The following is a 24443-nucleotide window of genomic DNA, read 5'->3' as shown; positions in this document are numbered from 1 at the left end:
GTCAAAACTTAACTTCAAGCCAGGAGTTACCTCCTCTGGGGATAAGAAGCAAAAATAGCCATTTCTCTTTGGCAAGTCCCACCTTTTTGTTCAGTGGTGCTGTCTCGCCCTTTGTCTACCAAAAACATCTCACTGCACTTGTTCTCACGGATTGATCACTCGGAACTAACAATACTCCCCGTGTTCTACACCATGGTACAGGCTGGACTCTGCAAATGTTGAAGCTCTAGAATCCCTGAAGTTTCCCATTAAACGCAAAATACTGTGAGAAAAATAACCAATTACCAATTTCACCTGTGCTCAGCAATGACCCATTTAGTTGACAAAAATACACTGTTGTAATTCATAATTTTGATCACACAAAATTAAATATTAACTTACTCCAGGTTAACATTAATATTACTCCAGGTTAAAATTAAATATAACTTACTCCAGGTTAATATCAGAAAAACTCATTTTTTGAATGAAGGATAATTATATCTAATACCCCCAAAAGGACTTACAACTTAAAAACAGAAAACTTAGCTAAATAAAATGTGAAATTAATGAATCTTTATTGCCATTCAAAAACATTACAATGATTTGTTATTGCTTCATTAATTCATACTGAACTTCAGAAAGGCTGTAGAATACTGCTTCTAGAAACATGGAAGAAACCTCAGAACCAAACAAAAAGGACCTAACTGGTTCCTCTGCACAGCAGACAACTGAAAATGAGCTCAAACATATTTCCCTTGTTCTCTAACCCAAGCATAACCTATGCACACTCAACTGGTCTGCTAAATTAACAAAATTATATCTGTCTGTAGGCGCAAATAATAACCTTTCCGTTTCTCTGATTCATCACATCTATCCACAGACACAAAGACGTCAGGGGATAACAGAATGTTCTCTCCGGGAGGATCACACATTAACAAAATGTACACAGCTCCCCCTGTGCGCTGCCACTTCATTAAAATGCAATAAAATTCACTTGACAGGTGAAGTATTATTAGGAAATCTCAAGAAGACAGGTACATGATGCTTTTATCTACCTTTTTTGAGTTCTAATCCTCCAACAGTTCATGCTTCTATCTACTGTTTTAAAATGTGCCCCTCCAAATGTGACATACAGGCATTTAAAAATGGTAATTACAGAAACAATTTGCTCAGTGTTTACTAAATGTCAGGCCCTGTGGTAAGTGTCTCATATGCATTATCTTCTATAATCTTTACATCCAGCCTGCCTAGTTATGTGATGCTATTAACTCCATTTCACTAACGAAAAACTCAGATTGAGAGAGCTGAGGAACCTTCCCAGGGCCACGGTGAACGGCAGAGCTGGAGTGTGGATGCCACAAGTCTCTGCCTTCAGCACCAGCAACATCCTCGTCAGTCCTATGGCTGCTATGACAAAAGAGTAAGCAAAACTTCACGTGGTAGTTCGGGAAAGGTGAGTCAAACTTCCTACTTCATCCATCTGAAGTAGGAATGTATTAAATGTTCACTCCTACACGATAGCTTTCTCTAATCTCAAGGGAAAAAAGAAATAGAAATGGAAATATATCACCAGCACATCTGAGGTGTGCAATCACAGCCAGAAACAGCTACGATTTTCCATCGTGCCCTATTTCTAGTTTGGGCCGTAAGCGTCCAGACTGCAGTGTGCAATTCTGAGATGGTTTCTGCCAGGAGCGGTCCCTGCCGACCCAGCCACTGCACCACCAGGGGGTGGGGGACGGCCACGTCCATCAGGAGGGGACGGTCAGAGTCCCCGGTAATCTGTGGATATTACTAAAGGTTAAGACTGACGCGACAAAGTGGCTCTATTCAAATATGGGAGAAAACTAGGATTGCGTAATTTGCAGGTAAAATAGTCAATATGAACGAGTGAGATGCTGGATGTTCCTATTGCGTGAATTCATGACTGTGTACTTTTAGAATGCCTATCGTGACTGCTGAGATAAGCTTCTGCTTCGATGCATTTTAATTATTACCTCTATGTAAGATAAAAAAAATTATTGAATACAACTTAAGGAGAACTATAAATTTCAACTGCCAAAGGGAAAGGAGGGCACGTCGAAGAATCTCATCTTGTAACCAAAATCCTCAGATTCCTCATGGACGCCAATCACGTTACTAGATGCTTTACATGCACTAAATCACTGAAAGAACATGGAAGTTGCATGATTTTCATCCCCGCTTTAAACAAGAGGAAAGAGAAGCTTAGATCCATTAAGAAACTTGCTTAAGCCCTGGAGTGAGGAGGAAACATGGCCAGGGTCAACAGCTAACTGGTAGGATCTGGAGCTGAGCCGGACGGTCGGACTCCAGGCCTCAGGGTCTTCTCCACTGGGCGGTGGGCTGTCACCACCATCAATCAACAGCAACACTGTGGGACACCAAAGGTGCTGGGGACCTGGTGGGGCTACAACCATGAGGAAAGGCCACAAGGAGCTTCCCAGTGTGGAAAGAAGGCTCTTCCTCATTCGTGCAGGACAACAGAGAGGAGAGGATCTGAGGACTCGGCTCAGAGTTTCGGGGTTCAGTACCTAAGTGCTATTCTAGTCACGGCAGAAAACATTTGTATATGCACAAAGTGGGTGGAGGGAAGCCTTAAGCATGCCAAGCTACTTTGTTTTCCGCTTTTTAATCTGTCAACCCAGTTGCAAGATGCACTCTTCGGGAGCCCTGGGCAGAAACTTCCCGTGGACCTATCGCGCTAGCCCGAGATCTCTAGGTCAAAGCCCCGAAGCTTCCCATCTTGAATCGGGGGCAGGACGAAGGTCCAGGATGGCTGAGTGAGAGTCTAGATAATGTGCGAAGAAAGACCAGGGGCAGAGCTAGCCTTCGCCATCTCAAAATCAAGCATTAGACTGGGAACGCCTTCAAAACCCTCCAGTGCAACCCCCTTGTTCTTAAAGAACGTTGAAATGATTTGTCCAACTCCAAGAAGCTAAACAGGTGTCCTTCAGAATCCAGAGTGAAGGATCTCCTTAATCAGGAGTTCATCCCGATCCAAACCATTCTTCAAGGGAGCCCTGGTTTCTGCAGGGAGTAACACACCGGCTGTCTCTGAGTCTGACCCAAAGCTGCCTTTGTTAAGTCACTAGGAGTTCTTGTTCCTACACTTTACCATCCTTTCCCCAGTCCTTCCTAAAGCCTCAACTGGCATTTACAGATTACAGACAGATTTCTTCTGTAACTTTAGCAGTTACCTCAGTTCCATAAAGGAAACAAATTTTCACATTTCCATCAGGAAGACTTCTAATTAGTGCCTTTAACACAGAGAAAAACAAAAATAAAACTAAGGACGTCCAGCCATCACTGGATGTGAATCAAACTGTGGTCATCCTCAAACCTCTATCCCAATCTATTTCTCTTAATCCATGAATGTCTACCAATCAACTTTCAGTAAGTACTTTTTTTATATAGTGGGTTATAAACTCATGCTGGAGACAAAAGGAACCAACAAAAACTATAGTTTTTACAGGTATCTTTCTATTTACACATATTCACTACCTCATCTGTTTGGGCACCTATGTATATCCACCCCCCCCACACTCTCCTCCGTGATCTCCCTCCTATCTTCCGCATCTCCTCCTCTCTGCGCTCCCTTCCTTCCACCTTTCTGAAAGCAAACACAGCATGCAGCCAGCAGGTGCGTGGGCCCAGGCTGTGAGGAGGGAGGGGTGCAGCCCAGGCCTTCCGCAGGATTCCCTTCAGCCAGACGCCAGGAGCAACAGAGCCGTGAGAGGGGTGACACGGAAACTCCGCCACTCCTGTCAGGAGGTCGCCATGCACACGCAGTGCGAGCGGTCGTGATGCTGCTGCGTGATGCTATGACGTGAATTTGGAGCACAGAAGACAGGTTGAGACAGGCTTCTTACGTGTGCCACTCAGCAGTGCCATCAGAAGTCATGCCTTTACTGGAATGAAGCATTACAGAAGGAATAAATGCCTAGCTTTCCAACCTTGAGAATACAATGAAGTTGTTAATAACCCGAAAAATCTGAAAGAAGCCGGAAATTTGGAGTTATTAAGTAAGAATATTTATCATTCCAAACATACATACTCTCCAGGATTTCAAATCCACCACCAGATGTCACTATGGAAACTCATTTTAAATATGCATACAGTGGAGAACTAGATTGAAGGGGAAAATGTAATTTCTAAAAGAGCTTGACCAATATAGTTGAAAATACAGTTCACAGCAAAATTTCTTTATGGAAGGATTCATTAATGCCCACTTATTTAATTAAACAGATGCTGCTGTCTTTCCACAGCCTGATTATTCAAAGGTTATAGGGTTGCTCCAATAAATGGTTCAAAAGTAAATCAAAGTTTGAACTAACTCTACACTCCCTGCCACTGCTGGCTACTGCTGCTGTTAAGGAAGAGTCTTGGATCAGGAAAGGCCAGCATTCCCTCCAGCTGACACAGGTGGAACAGGACTCTTGCAACACAGTAATTTTTAAGGCAAAAATAAAGTTACAGCTATGATGTGTGCCAAAAATAATTTAACTGATTCAAATTCCCATGGCCACAGAGTACCTTTCCTCAGAGAATTTTCCTATTTTCTTTGTTTAACAGGCCTTGGTTCCCAGTCAAGCCTTAATGCCAAGGCTTTCAACAAAGCCTTGTTATTTCTGATTCTTCAGCTATTTCAGCTCAAAAATACTTATCATCAGCAACAACCCAGCACCATAAATGTGCAATATATCACGTCACATACTTAATTTTTTAAACTTTTCATACAATTGCTTAAGGCAGCAACTGTATTAAAAGCTGCTTTGTTCACTCACAAGAAAACCTTAAATGTGAGATATAATTTTAATGATATTTTCCCTCCAGGCAACAACAGACTACTAGAAACTCTTTTCTCCAATTCAATATCCTCAGCGTAAACAGAGTAACTCTTTTGAAAATAAGCATTTTCCCAAATATGAAAACAATACTCACTGAAAAAGAAGAGACATACCATCAACACACTGGAGAGCCAATCTCTCTGTTGCTGCAATTAATCTATAAATGGTTATTCAATTTTTCCTGCTAATTATGCAAAGACTAAACATCTCCGAATTGTCATATTACATGTTAATCACTAAAAGACAACAATTCTTCCTTAAAATCAAATTTTAAAAGTAGACTGTAAGCTTCCTATTAGAATGCAAACTTCTTAAGGACAAAGAATTGCTACGTGTTTGGTTCAAGGCCGGGTCAACAGTGAGTGCTTAAGAAGCAGGTGTTAAAAGAAGGCTATCCATTACACACAAGGAAAGGATGAGAAACAGTCACAGGCAAGAGAGGTAACTAAATGTCATGTGGGAGCCTGGACCACAGAAGGCACCTTAGGTAAGAACTCAGAAAATCTGCATGTATTATGGAAACGTCACGTGGGAGCCTGGACCACAGAAGGCACCTTAGGTAAGAACTCAGAAAATCTGCATGTATTATGGACTTTAGTTAGTAACAATGTACCAACACCGATTCTGTAATTGTAACATCTTACATGCTAATGTAAGATGTCAACAACAGGCGAAGCGGGGCAGGGAGTAGGGAGTTACATGAGCACTCTACCTTCTGCTCCACTTTTCTGCAAATGTTTTATTTTTTTAAAAAGGTTGTCGGCCGGGCGCGGTGGCTCAAGCCTGTAATCCCAGCACTTTGGGAGGCCGAGACGGGCGGATCACGAGGTCAGGAGATCAAGACCATCCTGGCTAACACGGTGAAACCCCGTCTCTACTAAAAAATACAAAAAACTAGCCGGGCGAGGTGGCGGGCGCCTGTAGTCTCAGCTACTCGGGAGGCTGGGGCAGGAGAATGGCGTGAACTTGGGCGGCGGAGCTTGCAGTGAGCTGAGATCCGGCCACTGCACTCCAGCTTGGGCGACAGAGCGAGACTCCGTCTCAAAAAAAAATAAATAAAAAAATAAATAAAAAATAAAAAATAAAAAAATAAAAAGGTTGTCTATGAGAGCTCATAATATGTAGATTGTTTCCTTCCTTCAATTAAAAACTTTTTTGAACTTACCTGTTTTTAATCTCGTTTTCATTAAATACTAGATTTAGACTGATAATGTTAATATTTCTACATCTTGATGATACCTTGAGAGAGCCTCATGTGTGTATAAGAAACTTTACATGTTAAAGGCTAAAGATTTAAATAACAATCTAATTCAAAATATAATTTACTGTAAATTAAGAAAAAATTATTACTTGTTTTGCCTATTATATACGAAGAACAGCTGTAAAATGAGTTTAATATAAAAAGCAAAATTTCTGCAGGTTAGCCTTTCTTTAAAATAACTGGGCCGGGCATGGTGGCTCATGCCTGTAATCCCAGCACTTTGGGGGGCGGAGGCCAGCGATCACCTGAGGTCAGGAGTTAAAGACCAGCCTGGCCAACATGTTGAAACCGCATCTCTACTAAAAATACAAAAAATTAGCTGGGCGAGGCAGCGGGCGCCTGTAACCCCAGTTACTCGGGAGGCTGAGGCAGAAGAATCACTTGAACCCGGAAGGCGGAGGTTGCGGTGAGCTGATCTAGTGTCATTGCACTCCAGCCTGGGCAACAAGAGTGAAATTCCATCTCAAAAAAAATAAATAAAAATAACGATACCAGTTTGACATGCAGTATTATCTCATAAATCAAAACATTTGAATTCTTTTAGAAACAATACAGTAGATCGTGTGTGTGCGTGTGTGTGTGTGTATGTGTGTGTGTAAATATACATTTAATGTTCTTGCTTCTGCCATCAGTTGGCAAAGTTATGTTACTACTGTGGACTAAAACAGAACAAGAAATGAAAAAAGAGGAGTCTATTGGGCTGAAGGCATTTAGGACTCTAATAATGGCTATTCATCTACTTTCTCAGGGAATGACACAGGAAATGCTCTCAGAACTAAAATCAACATTTTTTACTTTCCTTTCACCCAAAGTTTATAAGATATTACTATTTACTTCACTGGAGTTGCTAATCATAAAACGTAAGGAATATGTAAAGACCAATGTTTAATGGTTTATTTTGCAAGAGAAGGAGAAAAACAAGTTCTAGTACTTTTAAAAACAGAATGTTCTATTATGTGTGTATATGTATATTAATAATTAAAATTTTAATTGCTAGAGACCACTTCCATAAATATTTTATGCTTTTGATAATAAAAAAAGTCAAAATAAGTAAAAGAAAATAAGTCAACTAAGAAGCATCCCTCACGGGCCAAACTGCTAGGCAGTATACTCGTGTACCGGACAGGTACCCCCGCCCCCTTACTGATAAAAACACAGTAAATCACGTATAATTTCCTTCTCTCCAGTTTAACTGAAGTCACGTCAGTGACCACCACGACCCAATATTTCAAAACCAGGGATGCGTGCTCTTTTGTGAGAAGTCGTTTGTATTGTGAGCAGACTCAGAGGCCCGATGATGACTGATGGGGATGGCAACGTAACAGCATATATGGACTCATGATACAGCAGAGAAGAACTTCTTAGACATCAGCTCATTTACTCCTTACAGCAACCCTAAGAAGTAGTAGGTAACCTTATCATATCCTATTTCATAGAGAGGAAACAGTACAAGCAACCTGCCGGAAGTCACACAGTTCATTAGCGGGGAACTGGGATTCCACCCTAAAAGTCAGGTTCCAGACAACCATGCTAAACGCTTTGGAGTCCCTGGCTGCCCCTCAGTTGGAGCCAAGATGACGGGCAACTGAACGCAACCTGCAAACCTCACCAGAGAAGCTGTGACTTGAGTGCAAAATCCAGAAGTGTAGCTGCCAGACGCTGTTTTCCCAACACTTGAAAATCTGGGCTAAAGCGAGTTTCATTGTATCAGGAGGGAAAAGGAATGGACTTATTACACGATGGTACATACACAGCTTTAAAAAAGAAGACATGTATATGAATCACATGGAAGAATGTCAGTGATACAGAAATTGAGTGAAAAATATAAATGCATAATATATAAAATATGATGTTTGTTACTGCTGTTCAGAAAAATTTTTTTAAACACACATACGCAATTATACATGCAGAGGAAAAAGTTCTGAAATAAACAAGGTGATCAGCAGATAAAATCAATCCAGTGAACAGCAACTTTTTAATCTGTAAATTTCTGTAACCATGGATTTAAAAATCTGTATTTAAAATGTATACAACAAAAGTCAAACAAAACAATACCTGCAGCCCAATATCAGACGGTTTTATGTATAGAACCTTCTTCTTTTTCTGTATATGTCTTAGATGTACTTTCACTTTTAAGTATTTCTGCTTCATTAAAGTTGAGGAGATGTATGACAATGGATATTCTGGCAGCTTCGATAACTAACACTAAAGTATTATATATGTAACTACTTACACAAAGCTTTAGGTCTAAGAAATTCTATAATCACATTGTCCAGAGTTAGATCGTAAGTCAATGATAAAAGGAAAAGCAAAAACGCAACTGTCACTGTTTCCATTATTTAGATTGCCCATTTAAATCATTTTAATTAAAACATATACCTTTCAATTCTTTTAATTAAAATTGCTGCAATCACTTTAAAATTAGCTGAGGAAGCTTTCTGACTTGCAAACTTACGAAAACGTATTATTAATTAAGAGCATAATCAGATTTTAAGCATCATGTTTCAAGGCCAGGGATTTCTTTAGCTTTGCAAAGAGTCATTGCCAGGGTAAGCTCTGCTAAACCATGTCGTCCCACTTTGTTGAGGAATGATTCCAAGTTCTGACTTCCCTGTCAGAATCATTAATATTGTTAATGATGGCTTTTGTGGATAAGCTCTCCTTTTAAAGAGGATCACCCTTGGGTAGCAACACTTATCATCTGGACGCCTATTAATTGGATAAAATGACACCCACAAGACAGCCTTTGGGGCATTGAGATACAGAGGACATATTTTACCTGCCAGTGGCAATGCTTCTAGAAGTCTGCTGTAAATTTCAGAAGATACGCAATTTCAGTGTTGACTACTCTTCCCACCTTACACGGACTGGATGCAAAAGCTTTAATATGCCCTATTGTTTAAGCTTCACAATTCATTGGTTAGCCCAGTGGTCTCTCCTCATTCTCCATACTCAGAAGCAGAGGCTTAAGGCTCAAAAGTCACTGGTCTAAAGTTATTTACCCAGTAATAAAGTAACCAATGAATTAATGGATTACCTTACCAGTTAGTCATCTTAGAGCTTTGCATCTAATAACCTAGCCTGAAAAGTTAAGGGAGTCATCCTAAGTTATCCGACTTTAGTAGCAGAGAAGCCAGAACCTCAAACCTGACTGGCGCCAGAGCCCACACATAAAACCACAGGATACTGAGACGCAGAGCTGTGATTCAACAGTCAGGTCTGACTCTCCTCAATCAATCACTGTTAGTGGAAAAACAGGCAACACATCCACCAAGGTGGACCAGCACTTGCCTGTGGTGAGGAGCGATGGAACTTAAATTATAACTCAACTAAAGGAAGGCCAAACAGATCCATGTACAAAGTTCAAGAACTCCATGTGACCTGGACCATTTAGGATAGAAAAGAAAAAAGGATATAAAAGGATCCTTTTTTATAGGATCCTAAGTTCCTATTTAGGAACTTACTGTGTTTATCATATCATCTTTATGTATTGAAATGCAGCCAGGTACAGTGGTTCAGGCCTGTAATCCCAACACTTTGAAAGGCTGAGGTGGGTGGATCACTTGAGCCCAAGAATTCGAGTACAGCCTGGGCAACATGGCGAAACCTCGTCTTTACAAAAAATAAAAAAATTAGCTAAGCGTGATGGCAGGCACCTGTAGTCCCAGCTACTTGGGTGCCTGAGGCAGGGGGATTGCTTGAGCCTGGTAGGTCAAGGTTGCAGTGAGCCGAGATGGTGCTGCTGCTGCCCTCAAGCCTGGGCAACAGAGTGAGACCTTGTCTCCAAGAAAAAAAAGAAAAACAACAACAACAACAACAAAAATAAAAACAAAGAAAGAAAGAAAAAAAATCCATATAGGTTAAATTAATATTAACTGAAATATACTATGTGTAAGTAGGTATAAGGCATTATACTAACAATACTGAATCTAACTGTGAGAATATCATAACTGAGTCTTGAATACTGTTATTAACTATAAAAAAACTGAGTGGTAGGTGGCAGATCTAGAGCTCTAAACTGTAAATCAGCTGTAAAAGTTCTGTGGCAGATCAACAGAAATGTTTTAAGGAAAAACCCTCTTCAGGAAAGAAATCTCATTAAAAACAACAAAAAAAACTAGCCTCAGGCATGGTGGTGCGCCCTGTAGTACCAGTTACTCAGGAGGCTGAGGCAAGAGGATCGCTTGAACCCAGGAAGCGGAGGTTTTAGTGAGTTGAGACTGCATCACCGCACTCCACCCTGGGCAATTAAAAAAAAAAAAAAACACACACAAAAAAACCAGCCAGATGTAGTGGCTTACACCTGTAATTCCACCACTGTGGCTTACACCTGTAATTCCACCACTGTGCACTCTGGGAGGCTGAGTTGGGAGGGTCACTTGAGCCCAGGAGTTCTAGACCAGGCTGGGCAACATGGCAAAACCCTGTCTCTATTAAAAATACATTAAAAATCTGTCAGGCAGGGTGGCACACACTCGTAGTTCCAGGCTGAGGTGGGAGGATCACCGAGGCTGCAATGAACCATGATCACACCACTGCACTCCAGCCCAGGTGACAGAGGGAGACCCTGTCTAAAATACACACACACCCACACACACACACACACACAACCAATTTTTAAAAACTGTACCTTATACTATCCTCTTCACCAACAAGTGACTTAATGTTGTTTGTACTAGCTTGGATCTTAATCTGGAACCTGGCATTACTGATTTACACCTGTTTTAATTCATTCAACACAGAATGAGTTTCTACCATGTGCCAGGTATGCTACAAGTTGCAAAAGAAGCAAAAAGAAGAGCAAATGGGGTCTCATGAGAAGACAGTTAAATAAAAGAGTAATTTATTCCTCGGACCAGCAGAGAGAGAAGGAAAAGTAGGGGGCCTGTTTGAGAAGGGAAACATAGTATTTTAACAACGAGGTACCTTAGGAATTATTTTCCATTTATTATTTAAGTATCTTTTACACAAAGGCCAAATAAATCCTTTCTTCAGTTATGAGTTCCTGCTTGAATTTTATAATGCAATGTAATGAAGTGATTAAAAATAAATGTCAATTCATTTTGTGAAAAACAAAACAAGAGGATATGCAAGAAAAATGGTGAGTTATACGGATGAGTTAATTTTATCTTCTTCCTGTTAATATTTTCTAATGTTTCTAGAAGAACTATATATGCATTATATAAAACTATTTTTTAAACCAACACGTATAAAGGGTTAATCTGAAGTACATTAGGAGAACTCAAGGAATTTCAGAAATGTAAAAGCAACTTCTAAAAGTTCAGAGTGACTTACAGGTTTTCCTAGGCTGAATAACAACTGGCTAAAGCACTTGTACTGCAAAGTGTGTCCCAGCATGAAGACAAGGCACTATTCAACGATTAAAATGTCAGTTGAAATGACTAAGCCTCATGCCAAACTCCTTCAAGCACTCCCTTGCTAAAGAAGGAATGGAATGAGATTCCTCCTGCTACAGTCAAGCACTGCATTGGTCACTGTATAAACAGAACTCTCTCCAAAGAGACAGTTGTCTCTGGAGTCCGAGAATGCACACAGCTGGTAGGAGAACCAGCTTCCCTGTGTCTAAGGTCTGTTTAGCACCTGCAAACAGATTACAAATACAGAAAACCGCAACTATTGCTCTCACAATAAAACCTAAGAATTATATGCAATTCAGCTCTACAAAAAGGAAGGTGTGTTTTACAGGAAATGAATGCCGACTGAAGCAAATAAAAGTCCTATTGACTTTCTGGTCCCTGTGGTCATGGACTGTATGTATAAGCTGCCCCCCTGCCCATCCATTTCCAAGTAGCATTTTCCTTTACTCCAGCCTCCACTTTTATCAAATTTTTAAAAATTTTTTCTATTAAATTTTATTTCAACCACAAAGCAGTTCTTAAATTTTAATTCAAATCTTTAAACTTTAAAAATAGCAAACTGAAGATGAACTATTTACAAGCAGTATTCAGCTACTTCTAATATCCAATCTGCTGCCAAACCCAATACCTGTAAGACCTCAGAAACTTAAGTTAGGTCAAGCTGACCTACTCATGAAGTGAATCGCTGACACTGATAACCTAGGAGAAACTCCAGGTATGTCCTTTTATGCTAACGCTTCATGTTAAATCAAACATCCCTATCTAATAATCTAAATGCACTGCAAGATTTGATGTTAAAACTTGCGAAGAATCTTCGTTAAAGCAAAACATCAATTTGTAAATGCATATTAATCCCATAACTCGCCTGTTTTCTAAATTCAGGTTTTTGTTTTTTTCTTTTTATGAAGAATGGTGTAACATACTTAGATAACTGAAGATTTCTAATTTGGTACTTTTTTGAGTATATGTGCTGCCGAAGCGAGCACTAATTTGGTACTTTTTTGAAATCACAAAAGAGGGCACACCTGTATGTATCAGGATTCTAAAATTCAGAGGTAAGCAATCAGAACTCAACAAACCTCCTATGATACCCAGTATATCCTCAGAAATGGAATAATCATAACCAAGATTTCTTAGTGGTAACTGCGGGGCAGACAAATGAAGTATCTAATCTGCACTATTTTATGCAAACAGGAAACAAATCTCATAAAGTACTGTGAAACAGAATTTCAACAGGACGAAAACGGATTACTGCTAATTCATCAGTTTAGAGACTATGAAGACAATTCTTGCTGAAGACATTAAAAGACTACGTAAGAACAGACTGGCAAGTCTCAAATAACTGTCATGTGTCTACATTACTAAAAATTAAAGCACAGAACTGAAACAAGAAAAAATGAAAAGTAGAGAATCACTTCAGTAGTTCTTATATTATCTCTGTCCTTAACTTCCTCTGAGGGCAAAGTTCTTCATGAAGAGAGCTGTTCTTTAACAAAGTCATAATCAACGTTTCATTTGAGAGTGACATTTTCTTCTTTAATACTAACCATTAATAAAATAAAGTGATAACAGAAGACGTAGAATATGAAAATAAACATCACAGGGATATCAAGCAGTTGAAGGTATTTGAAAAGTGTATATTCAAACTAACCACTAGAAAAAACAAATTCAAAAACACACAAATGTTCATTATAACACACTAGTTATAATTAAGTAACACGGTGGTTACTAAAATATATGTCTCAGAGAAGATAAAAATACAAATAAATAGCTAGGCGCAGTGGCTCATGCCGGTAATCCCAGCACTTTGTGAGGCCAACCTAGTAGGATCCTTGAGCCCAGCCTGGCCTATTGTGTTAATTTATTATAATACTAAATATATATTTATTATCATAAATTAATGTAATAGAACATTATACAATATGTCATATTATAGATGAATATATTCTATTATCACTTTATTTTATACATGTATAGATATGTACATATATTACATATATTATGTCATTAATATCAATTATTATATGTTATGTATTATGTTATTAATATATTATATATATTATATACTTAAATATATATACATAGGCCTGCACGTAAGAAATTACAGGGGAATGGCAAGGCTGTGGAGAAACAGGAACACTTTTACACTGTTGGTGGGAGTGTAAATTAGTTCAACCATTAGGGAAGACAGTGTGGCGATTCCTCAAGGATCTAGAACCAGAAATACAATTTGGCCCAGCCATCCCATTACTGGGTATATACCCAAAGGAATATTAATCATTCTACTATAAAGACACATGCACACATATGTTTGCCGCAGCACTAGTCACAACAGCAAAGACATGGAACCAACCCAAATGCCCATCAGTGACAGACTAGATGAAAACGTGGTACATATACGCGATGGAATACTGCACGGTCACAAAAAGGAATGAGATCATGTGCCCCGTAATTTCTTCAGTGATTGGATCAATAAAAGTACCTTTTGTTTTAAAAAACATTCAGACTGGGTGCGGTAGCTCACACCTGTAATCCCAGCACTTTGGGAGGCCAAGGTGGGCGGATCGCTTGAGCCCAGGAGTTCAAGACCACCCTGGGCAGCACTGTGAGATGCTGTCTTTATAAAAATTAAAATTAAAAAAAAATGCAACCTTTTGTCCTTGGTTCCTTCAACAGCTCCAGAATATAGAAGAGAATCTTGTTATTTTTAACAAGCCCCTTTCAAGCATGCCTGGGCTTAAGTGAATAAAGTGATTTTTAGAAAATCACTATAACTACAGGATGGGGGCTGGCTGCTGGGGAACCCACCTGTGATTAGAGGGCTGGAACTCAGAGCCCCACTCCGCCCTCTAAGAAGGAAGAGGATCTGAAGGTTGAGTTGACCCCCACTGGCCAATGATTTTATCAACCTCACATATCTAATTAAGCCTCCATAAAACCCCTACAGGACCCAGTGAGAGGGGCTTCCCAGAAGGTGAAAGGAACACATCCCCAAGCCAGGAGGGTGGTGCACCCCAGCTCCTCAGGAGGGACGCTCACGCACTTGCAACTTGGAACCCTTCCAGACCTTGCCCTAAGAATCGCTTCATCTGGCTCTGTTCATTTGTATCCTTTACAGTAAACTGTAAACATGTTTCCCTGAGCTTGGTGAACTGCTCTTGCAAATTAATGAAACCCAAGGAAGGGAACATGAGAAGCTGGTTTACAGCCACTCTGTCAGAAGCACGGGTGAAACAACCTGGAGGGTGCACATAGCATCGTAAGTGGGAGCCGTCTTGTGGGACTGAGCCCCACCCTGTGGGCTCTGTGACTGTCCCCAGGTAGATGGCATCACAACTGAATTACAGGACACCCAGCTGGTGTCTGTGGCAGAAGTGACTGCTTGCTTAATGTGGGGGTCGGCTAGGAGTGGTGGCTCACACCTGTAATCCCAGCACTCTGGGAGGCCAAGGCAAGTGGATCACAAGGTCAGGAGATCAAGACCATCCTGGCTAACACGGTGAAACCCCATCTCTATTAAAAATACAAAAAATCAGCCGGGTGTGGTGGCTCATGCCTGTAATCCCAGCACTTTGGGAGACCAAGGCAGACGGATCACAAGGTCAGGAGATGGAGACCATCCTGGCTAACACGGTGAAACCCTGTCTCTACTAAAAACAAAAAACAACAACAACAAAAAAACAAAAAATTAGCCGGGCGTGGTGGCGGCGCCTGTAGTCCCAGCTACTCAGGAGGCTGAGGCAGGAGAATGGCGGGAACCCGGGAGGCGGAGCTTGCAGTGAGCCGAGATGCACCACCGCACTCCAGTCTGGGTGACAGAGCTAGAGTCGCAAAAAAAAAAAAAAAAAAAAAAAAAAAAAAAAAAAAAAAAAAAAAAAAATTTGGGGGTTGGGGACACATCTGGTGTCAGAAGCATGTTCTGAGAGTCTAATTCAGGAAACTGAGTTTGTTTTCTATCCATAGGCAGGAAGTATCTCACATCTTATTTAGAAAACTCTGCTTTTTCCAAAAACTAAATACAAATTCAACATAGGAAAAAAAATAGCATAGTACTTAAAACATTGTTGCCATTCCTAAAGCTCAGATATTTCCAGCTCATGACAGAGGATCAGATATACAGGTTCAAAAGGCAAAGCATGCATGCTTTGTTAACAAGTCTACAGTTGTAAAGATGATTTTTGAAAAATGACTTTGTGCTAAACTCTTGAATAGAAATTGCCTTTTCATTCGGTAAGTTATGACAGAGGTGGTGAAGCAATCATATATTTTTTCCCACTTATTTTATTGCATTGGTTGGTTTGATGTAACAGGCTATTTATTAACATCTGAAACTCAAAAAAATTTTTTAAAGGTGCCATCTAAACAACTACTTCAATTCTCAACCATAATTCACAGACCCAGTAAACTAACCTGTTTACCGCTAACTATTCCCAGTAACAGAAGATAATAAGTATTTTCCAATGCTTGCATTACATAATTAGAAAAGGGAAAAATCCCAACATGACGAAACTTAAAGCCTCGATTCACTTAACCTAATATTAAAGAAATTTTAAAGATGTTCACTTGATAAGCCTATTTTGAAATAATGCTGGCATATCCCTGGCTTTTATTATTATTATTATTATTATTATTATTATTATTATTGTTTTTTGAGACAGAGTCTCGCTCTGTCGCCCAGGCTGGAGTGTGGTGGTGCGATCTCGGCTCACTGCAAGCTCCACCTCCCACGTTCACGCCATTCTCCTGCCTCAGCCTCCCAAGTAGCTGGGACTACAGGCGCCTGCCACCACGCCTGGCTAATTTTTTGTACTTTTAGTAGAGACAGGGTTTCACCGTGTTAGCCAGGCTGGTCTCGATCTCCTGACCTCGTGATCCGCCCACCTCGGCCTCTCAAATTGCTCGGATTACAGGCGTGAGCCACCGCGCCCAGCTCCCTGGCTTTAATTATTGTCTTTAAAAAAGAAACACAATTCAACAGACTAACCTAATCTATTCAAAAGAGACATGCAAAGAGGTACTAGCGTTGAGAAGCAAAGGCTATGCCATCCTATTATGTTCTGTAGTAAGATAAAACTAACAAATTCAAGTAATATAGCATATAACAAAACCATGAAATCTGACTATGACTGAATTTATCCTTGCTGGTGACACCACCGTGAAAACACTGAACAGGCTTTAATTACACACGATCATTTCTGTAATGTTTCTCTCTTTAGACACTACTCCTCCCTTGCCCATGTGGAAGGGAAGAAAACACGCCCAAACACCTTTACAAAGGCACATGTAGCGGACAGTTGCCCTCCTACATGAACACTACCTCATAACGTTCCAAGACTACCGTAAGTTCTAAAGCATGGTGTTTGGTTATCTTAAATAATCAAACCAAAGAATCAGCAAAGAACAAGAATTAAAAGAGCGCAATAAAAATCATCTAGTGCAACCCTCTAATTTTATAGATAAGGAAGCCAAGGTCCGGGGAATAAATGACTTCATAGGTTATCAGGTTGCAGAGCTTGAATCAAAGCCATAACCAGAACCCAAGTCTCTTGAAATCTCAGTCTACTTTTGAGAGAGGCACCTAGGAGAGAGGTGCATGCCTGCATTAACACAAATCTCCTAAGACTGAAAACGGCTTTTCTGATTGGTGAGGGAAATGCTTAACATTAGGAAAAGCAAGAGTCAATGATACTATCTCAGAGTTAATATCTGCCAACCAAATCCTAAGAAAGCTTAAAAAATAATCCGCTCTACCTTAACATGGTATCAATGACTGACTTAGTCACACATCCCAATCACTAGACAAGAATATTACTGAATTATTTTGTAATTGGAGAGGGAAACAAGAGTGAATGTAGGTTTTATTCTCAAAGTCTGCTACTTCAAAGTATTGGTCTTATAATCAATCATCCTTACAGCATGCCTGTTAACTGTCCCAACTCAGCATTTTAATAAATGTATGACTTTGACAATTTATTATACCTCTCTATATTTACTATTTATATCTATATTTATTATTCCTCCTATTTAAAAGTGGGAGATATACGGGTTATAAGAATTACTATAAAAATAAAGGTATTTAATCTATTAAATCTATTTTGATATTCAAGAAACTAAAGCAAAACCAAGATTTAGAAAGATTCTTAAAGAGGTATAATGCCTTAATCCCTAACCTCTGTATTAACAAAGGATGCTATTATTCAAGACAGAAACCGACTACTAACAGAAATCACATTATTATGAAAGTGGTATTCGGAATAGAACTCAGAATCACTTATAGTAAAGACAAGGTGACTATTCCTTATAAAGACAAGGGACCGGCATTAGCAGTGCTCTAAAGTGAAATACATACATACGTGCAGCACAAAAGAAATTTAGAATCCTGCAGCAACTTTGTTCACTGAGACACATAAATGAGTTATTTCAATTAACAGTATAAAAAACTTTTAAACGTGCACAGTACACATCAATACCGTTGAAGCAGCAGTGAGGTCTGCCATGAACTTTCCCTCCAGCCCCAATGAAGAGCTACTTTTATAAAACATTTCCAAGTTTCATTTCAATGAAATGATAATAAAAACTAGGAAAAGTAAAATGAGGAATTTCTGGGACAAAGAAAGGAACATTAGTCCAACTTCGCCTCCATAACTATCTTTCCCCACTTATTTTCATTACATTTTGTCACAACTCCTTTTCCAGAATTGGTTACAGATCTACAACTAAAGACTAACCAAGTTCAAAAGAAGTCATTGCTAGAAGATATCATGATTACCAAAATAAAAATAAAGCATAATGGTTCGTGTTTAGTCACCAAACATATAAAACTATTCGTTGTCGTACGGAGGAGATGAGGGATGCTGGATGATCTCCTTATCTAATGGCTGGGAAGAAAACCTAGTTGCCACCCAGAGTCAGGAATAGGAATCAGACACCTCCTAAGATTTCTTTCAAAATATTATTACTTATCTTCTGAATTGCTAAAAGTTGTAAATGTTAGCCGGGCGTGGTGGTTCACGCCTGTAATCCTAGCACTTTGGGAGACTAAGGTGGGTGGATTACCTGAGATCAGGAGCTGGAGACCAGCCTGGCCAACATGGGGAAACCCCATCTCTACTAAAAATACAAAAATTAGCCAGGTGTGGTGGGGGGCACCTGTAATCCCAGCTACTCGGGAGACTGAGGCAGGAGAACTGCTTGAACCCAGGAGGTGGAGGTTGCAATGAGCCGAAATCACACCACTGCACTCCAGCCTGGGCGAAAGAATGAAACTCTGTCTCAGGGAAAAAAAAAAAAGTTGTAAATGTTTCTAACATTTTGCGTATGCATGAAGACAGACTTTTTGGAAATAAAAATATGCTTCTGAAAGAAAACAACTGCTTTTAATGATTTGCTTTTAAAGCAGTTAAAACAGCAATCTTATTTCAAGGGTTTACATCCAAAAGTCTGTTAGCAAAGAGGGCACTGAGTCTGGCAGGACATGGCCACTGAAAGGAACAGCACAACGGATCAGAGGAGCTTCTTCCTTCTTTTCTCCTTGTCATCAGTGACTACAAACATCACTGAGGGCCCCAAGGGGGGACCAGGCTGAAAGCCTGGACTGGGATAAAAACTAGCGATGGGACTCTGGGACAGCAGGACAGTCAGCAGGAGGAAAAAGGAAGAGCATGTGCCACACAATAGGGAGTCCTCTCCTGTGGTAAGGCAGGGTCACTCCCGTGTAAGGGGTCCTGGACTGACTGCCCTGGTATTCCTACCATTCACCTTCAGCCACAGACCACAGCCTCATGTCCTGGCCACGCACCTACCTTACTTACCTCATCCCAGACCTTCTGCCACACAAGCTTGTGTTTCGGGGCTACTATTATTCCCTCTGATTAAAAATTGTCTTCAAAGAGTTGGCTCTTCGTTCTTGTCATTCAGGTGACCACTCCATCTAAGGAGGCCATGCACATCCTGCAAAAATCCACTAACATATTGCCCTGTTTTCCTCCACAGCACCACTCAGCTGAAACTGTGCGTGCTTTTCTCCTCGTCTCTGTGTTGACTCAAGTCTCCTCTCTCCAGAAGGGAAGCTCCAAGAAGGGCACAGCATCGTCTACCTGGTAAACTGTGGAGTCCTGGGCACCTACAGCAGGTTCTGGCATCCTACACGCGATCAATAAACATCAACTACCAAATGAACGAATGCATGGAAGGGCATTCACCCAAGCCCTCTTGCGCCCTCTGAAATCTCGCCTCTGTGAAATTCTCCTAAAGTTTCGCCTTCAAAGGCCACTGGTGATTTCTCCAAAGCCTTTTCCCTTCTAGGACCTACAGCGGGACTTGCAGCTCTGACCCGCGGCCCCTGGAGCAGGCACACTTGACATTCTTCTCCCTTTCACTCTCATTTCCCCACAGCCTCCTCCTAGGGTTCTAGACTAGCCCGATAAAGTACTTCTCCCTGTGGTCACGGACCCATCAAGGGTCATCAGAATGGAGAGCTTCATTCTACTCTTTCTGGAGTTATTATTAATCCTTTCGGGTATCAGAGATCCCTATAAAAAATGCAAACGCGGCTAAATTCCCTCAGTGACGCCTCCAAAAAGCTTCAGAGTTAATTTTTTTAATCACAAAATACTGCACGTAATATTTAACAAAACTGAGCTTTTCAGCTGTTTTTCAATAGTTACAGAACAGTAAGATTGCTACTTCATTAAATTCACTGAGCCAACACACAGGCATTACATAATTCACTAATGCAAATAATTGAATAAGTAAATTAACAGTTTAGATAGAACTATAAACATATGCTTACCTACTTAAGAAAATAAGCCAGGATTTTTCTTGTTTACTGTATTTAAGAACGTATTAAATCTGTAAGAAATTCTTCATTACATAGGAGTCTTAACTACCAATTCAGTTATGAACTATGGGTATTTGACAATATTAAACCACATTCTCTTGTTTTTTAATCCTCTCATCTAAACTGAATCTCCTCTCCAATTATACCTATATCCAATCCACTGCACAGTTAGAGGAGTGCTTCCGTGCTGGACCCTGGGAAGGGGATGCTTTAGAAGGGCCAGGACAGTACCTGGGAGGGGGTACTCTTGCAGATCTCCTGCCGGCTCTCATACAAGACTTACTTGGGCCATGAACTCTGCTCCTCCCCGGGACGCACCTGCCTCGACCGGAACACTGCCATGCACAGAAAGTGCAACCGACGCTCGGCCCATTTTCAACAGAATGAAACAGCTACCACATTTCTCTAGGACACTTTAAATAATTACCATGTATTTTCTAAAGCAACCAACATTCCTCTCACAAGTGAACGACTGGATGTTAATCACTAACTTGGGGGATAACAGGAAAAAACAAACAAACAAAAACACCCCAAACTCCCTTTACCCCCCCAGTATTAACGCAGCAGTGAAACACCTTCAGACATGGAATACGAACAGGGTAACACTTGTTTAAATTTAACAAATGTAAACAAAAAGGGTCACCTCTGGATAGGGTGTAACATATTAAACAGAGGAGGTGTGGTTTTCATTAGCTATTCTGTTTAGTTTTGACTAACTGGAAATGTCCATCTCTTCTTATTTCGGCAACTCCTTTCATGCCCACAACCAAGTCATGAATTCAGGAAGGAAGCAGGCAAGTCTGATCTGTGCATGAAACATTATCTAAAGGGAAGAAAGTCAGCCAGCGCCCTCGCTAATCCCTTGGGCAAGAAAGGTAAAGTATACAGCCACAGTCTCAAAGCCGGAATGACACAGGAGTAACCAGGAGCGCGCATTCCTGCCTTATCTGGCGTTACTTTGATTCACCTCACCTTTCTTTCATGACAGGAAGGGCACTCCAAGGGCACTGCACTGAGATCAAACAAAGCATTCCAGAAAGGCAAAGGCTCTTCTCCCAGGGAAAGGAAGAATAAGCCTTACATTTCATGAATGAATCAGCTGTAATGAAGCATTTCTACGTCCTTAAATAAAATTTCGAATAGCTGATAGGACACGGAACTGCAGAGAACGTTAAACCACCGCTACAATGAGAGCAACTCAGCCAAACTCCTCTGTTTTTCAGTAACACCATAAAATATATGAAGGTTAAAAATTCCTACCTCAAATGAAACATCTTCACTAAGATTTTCTAAAATTCACAGCAGAGTTTCCAACCAGCGTATGTGGCCTGGGGTTGCCTTAGTGTTTCTGATTACATTCCTCAGGTAAGAATCACACAGTCGGTATTTTCTGACTTTGGTTAACTTTTCCTTTGAACGCATCTCAGAGGTTCCTTTAACTTTTCGAAGCACTTACCCAGTGGTTATTTTCGACCTGCATAATGCCTTCTATAGATGGTATTCTACAATTAAAACATAACGCTGATTTCTATGAAACCAACGTACATTTGGCTACTGAAAAGACAGTCAAGGCATCTGTAAGAGACTCCTGTTCCCTTCAACTGAGGCGAGCAATGTTCTCTCTACTACAAAAGAGAATGCTGGCAGGTCCCGAGGTTTGCTGTATTTGGTAGGTGGCATATGTAGATGAGTCCGTCTCTAAGCAGCCAGCAAGCTCTAAGCACACCGGTTGTGAGAATTTCTATAACGAAATCTACTTCCCGCAGTTAAACTCTCTACACCAAAGTAAATTCATCAACCTCGGGTTCCTACTCTAAATTCTTGGACTCTGACTCACTTATGACAATCCTGGAAGCTGGAACTCAGATATCTGTGGGCAGCAGGCAAATAAAGGCCTGAAGAGCTGTAATCAACCAACTGTTCCAATCAAACAGACAACTACTGTCTGCTTTAGAAAAATAATGGATTTCTTCCTTCCAGATGATTAAAGATGCATCCATTTGGTACCGCTGCCTTTAGAAGAATTCCCCACAGTGCAGAAGGCAGAAAGTTTGTGCACCATAATTACTTGTGAATTTTCATCTCCCCCCCCGCCACAAATTCTGCATTCTTCCTCCACATTCACCATTTTATTGGTAAATCAGACTCTATATTGCAGTTTTTATGAGTTACCAGAATTATGTAAGTATGCAACACGAAGCTAACGAAGAATAAAATATTTGTCAATTTTTGAATGAGTGTTCTTTTTTCCAAGGGCTCAATGAAAGCACCTTGGCATAATTAAATCAATATAGTAATCTCGTAACATCTGGGCCTGATCTGTTGAAATGCAACCCTCTGCCTCAATACACATCTCATTTTAATATTTAATTATTGAATCTATTGCCTAAAGTCGGCAACTTTAAACTGTTTACTTAGCCCTTTTTTTTTAAGCTGTTCTTTTCCCAACTGAATTGTGAACAGAACCCTGTGCCTTTTACCTGTCTCATACTCTTTTCCAAGTTCTTAACATGAATTAACAGCTGCCAAGGAGCTGCTTATTGCCTAGTATCACATCCTTGATAATCTGTTCTCAGATGATCCCATGAAACTGTCTATCTGTTTGGATCTAATCACTACACTGCTGATTATACACTATGGACAAAGGTGAGTGAATTAATTCATAGGGACACTTGGGAAGGAAAAGAGAACTTATATTCTTGATTTCAACAGCAAAATTACAATTTTTAATTTGACAAGCCTGATAGCAGCTAAAACGAAAAATTCAACTACTTATGATTTTATGGAGTAAGTAGCATCTAGCCAATGAAATGAAAAGTGAAAGCATATTTTACAGTCTGTCCATCCCCCATTAACCTTTATCTGGCATACAAGAGACACTTTTTAAAAAATTAATGTAAAGAAATAAGCCTCAATATGCACGGGGACAAAGATCTAGAAAAAGTAAGTTAAATCAAAGAATATGATCCCAAAAAGTTGCTTATAAAAATCAGAATTTTTAAACACACAACCAGAACTACAGCCACAAAACTAACAACCACTGTTTCCATTATGATGGTTCCCTGACTGAAGCAGTTATTTTTTCACTTATAAATCTGCCCTCATTTTGATTTTTGTTTCTAAATCCAAATATTCACTGGCAGCAAGAACACAGAGAAATGGGCACTCACAAACTGCTGATGGGATGTCTATTTCTCATTTAAAAAAAAAAAAAAAAAGCTTTTAAAAATTTCATTACCTTTCACCCAGCAATTTCACTTCCTGTTATTTACGGTAAGGCAACAGAGATATACACAAACAAGGAACTTACATGTTCAAAAATTGAGTATTACTATATAAACAGGATGACTGCCCCAAATAAAAAAATCTGAAATGCTCCAAAAATCTGAAACTTTGGAGCACCAACATGGTGAGCTGGGCACTGTGGATTTCAGATTTCTGGATTTGGGATGTCAACTGGTATAATGCAAATCTCTCAAAATCCAAAGAAATCCAAAACACTTCTAGTCCCAAGTATTTCAGATAAAGTTGCTCAACTTCTATTAGTTTGCCTCTGTGCTGGCACTCCCTATTACCAAAAATCACATTCTTTAATAATACTTACCAAAAGGTAGTCAACAAAACAACACGTTCGGTATATGTTTTATGTTCACCATTTTTACAAATCCAGTACCCGGCACCGGAAAGGTATGTTTGTGTAAGCACACATGAATTAGGGAAAAAGTTCACCAGTGTTCTAGGCAGTAAAATTTTAGTTGTGTTTTCTCCTTTCCAGTCGTCTACATTTTCCCAGGCTTCTACAATGATTATATACTGCTTTTTTATTGGAAATAAAGATCATTTTTTAAATGAGGGGAGTTTGCTAATTCTGTCCAAATGCTATGGAGTCTCAAAGCTAAAAAAAACAAAAAACAAAAAACCAACACTATGTAATCACTTCCAAATTCCCTTTTCATGACCTTAAACGGGACTTCTAAAGCTAAGCAGATGCCCCAGCAGGAAATAAATTTGCAACTCAACAGAGGCACCCACAGAGATATGGCAAGATGCACCTTCAGTGGCTTTGGCAATAATTTCCTTTCATTATTCCTTCACTCTCCAGTGCTTTTCACGTCAAA

General features: G+C 40.0%; 1 protein-coding gene across 8 annotated transcripts in view; it reads right to left on the bottom strand.

Moving 5' to 3' along the window:
- FAT1 (FAT atypical cadherin 1) overlaps positions 1-24443 on the bottom strand; it is a 143951-nt gene that overhangs the window by 78691 nt on the left and 40817 nt on the right. The gene's annotated exons all lie outside the window — the stretch shown is intronic.

Source organism: Macaca thibetana, chromosome 5, assembly GCF_024542745.1.
Source record: "Macaca thibetana thibetana isolate TM-01 chromosome 5, ASM2454274v1, whole genome shotgun sequence".
Taxonomy (NCBI): domain Eukaryota; kingdom Metazoa; phylum Chordata; class Mammalia; order Primates; family Cercopithecidae; genus Macaca; species Macaca thibetana.
Note: the sequence above shows the minus strand (reverse complement) of the source record. Positions and strands in the feature narration are given on the sequence as shown.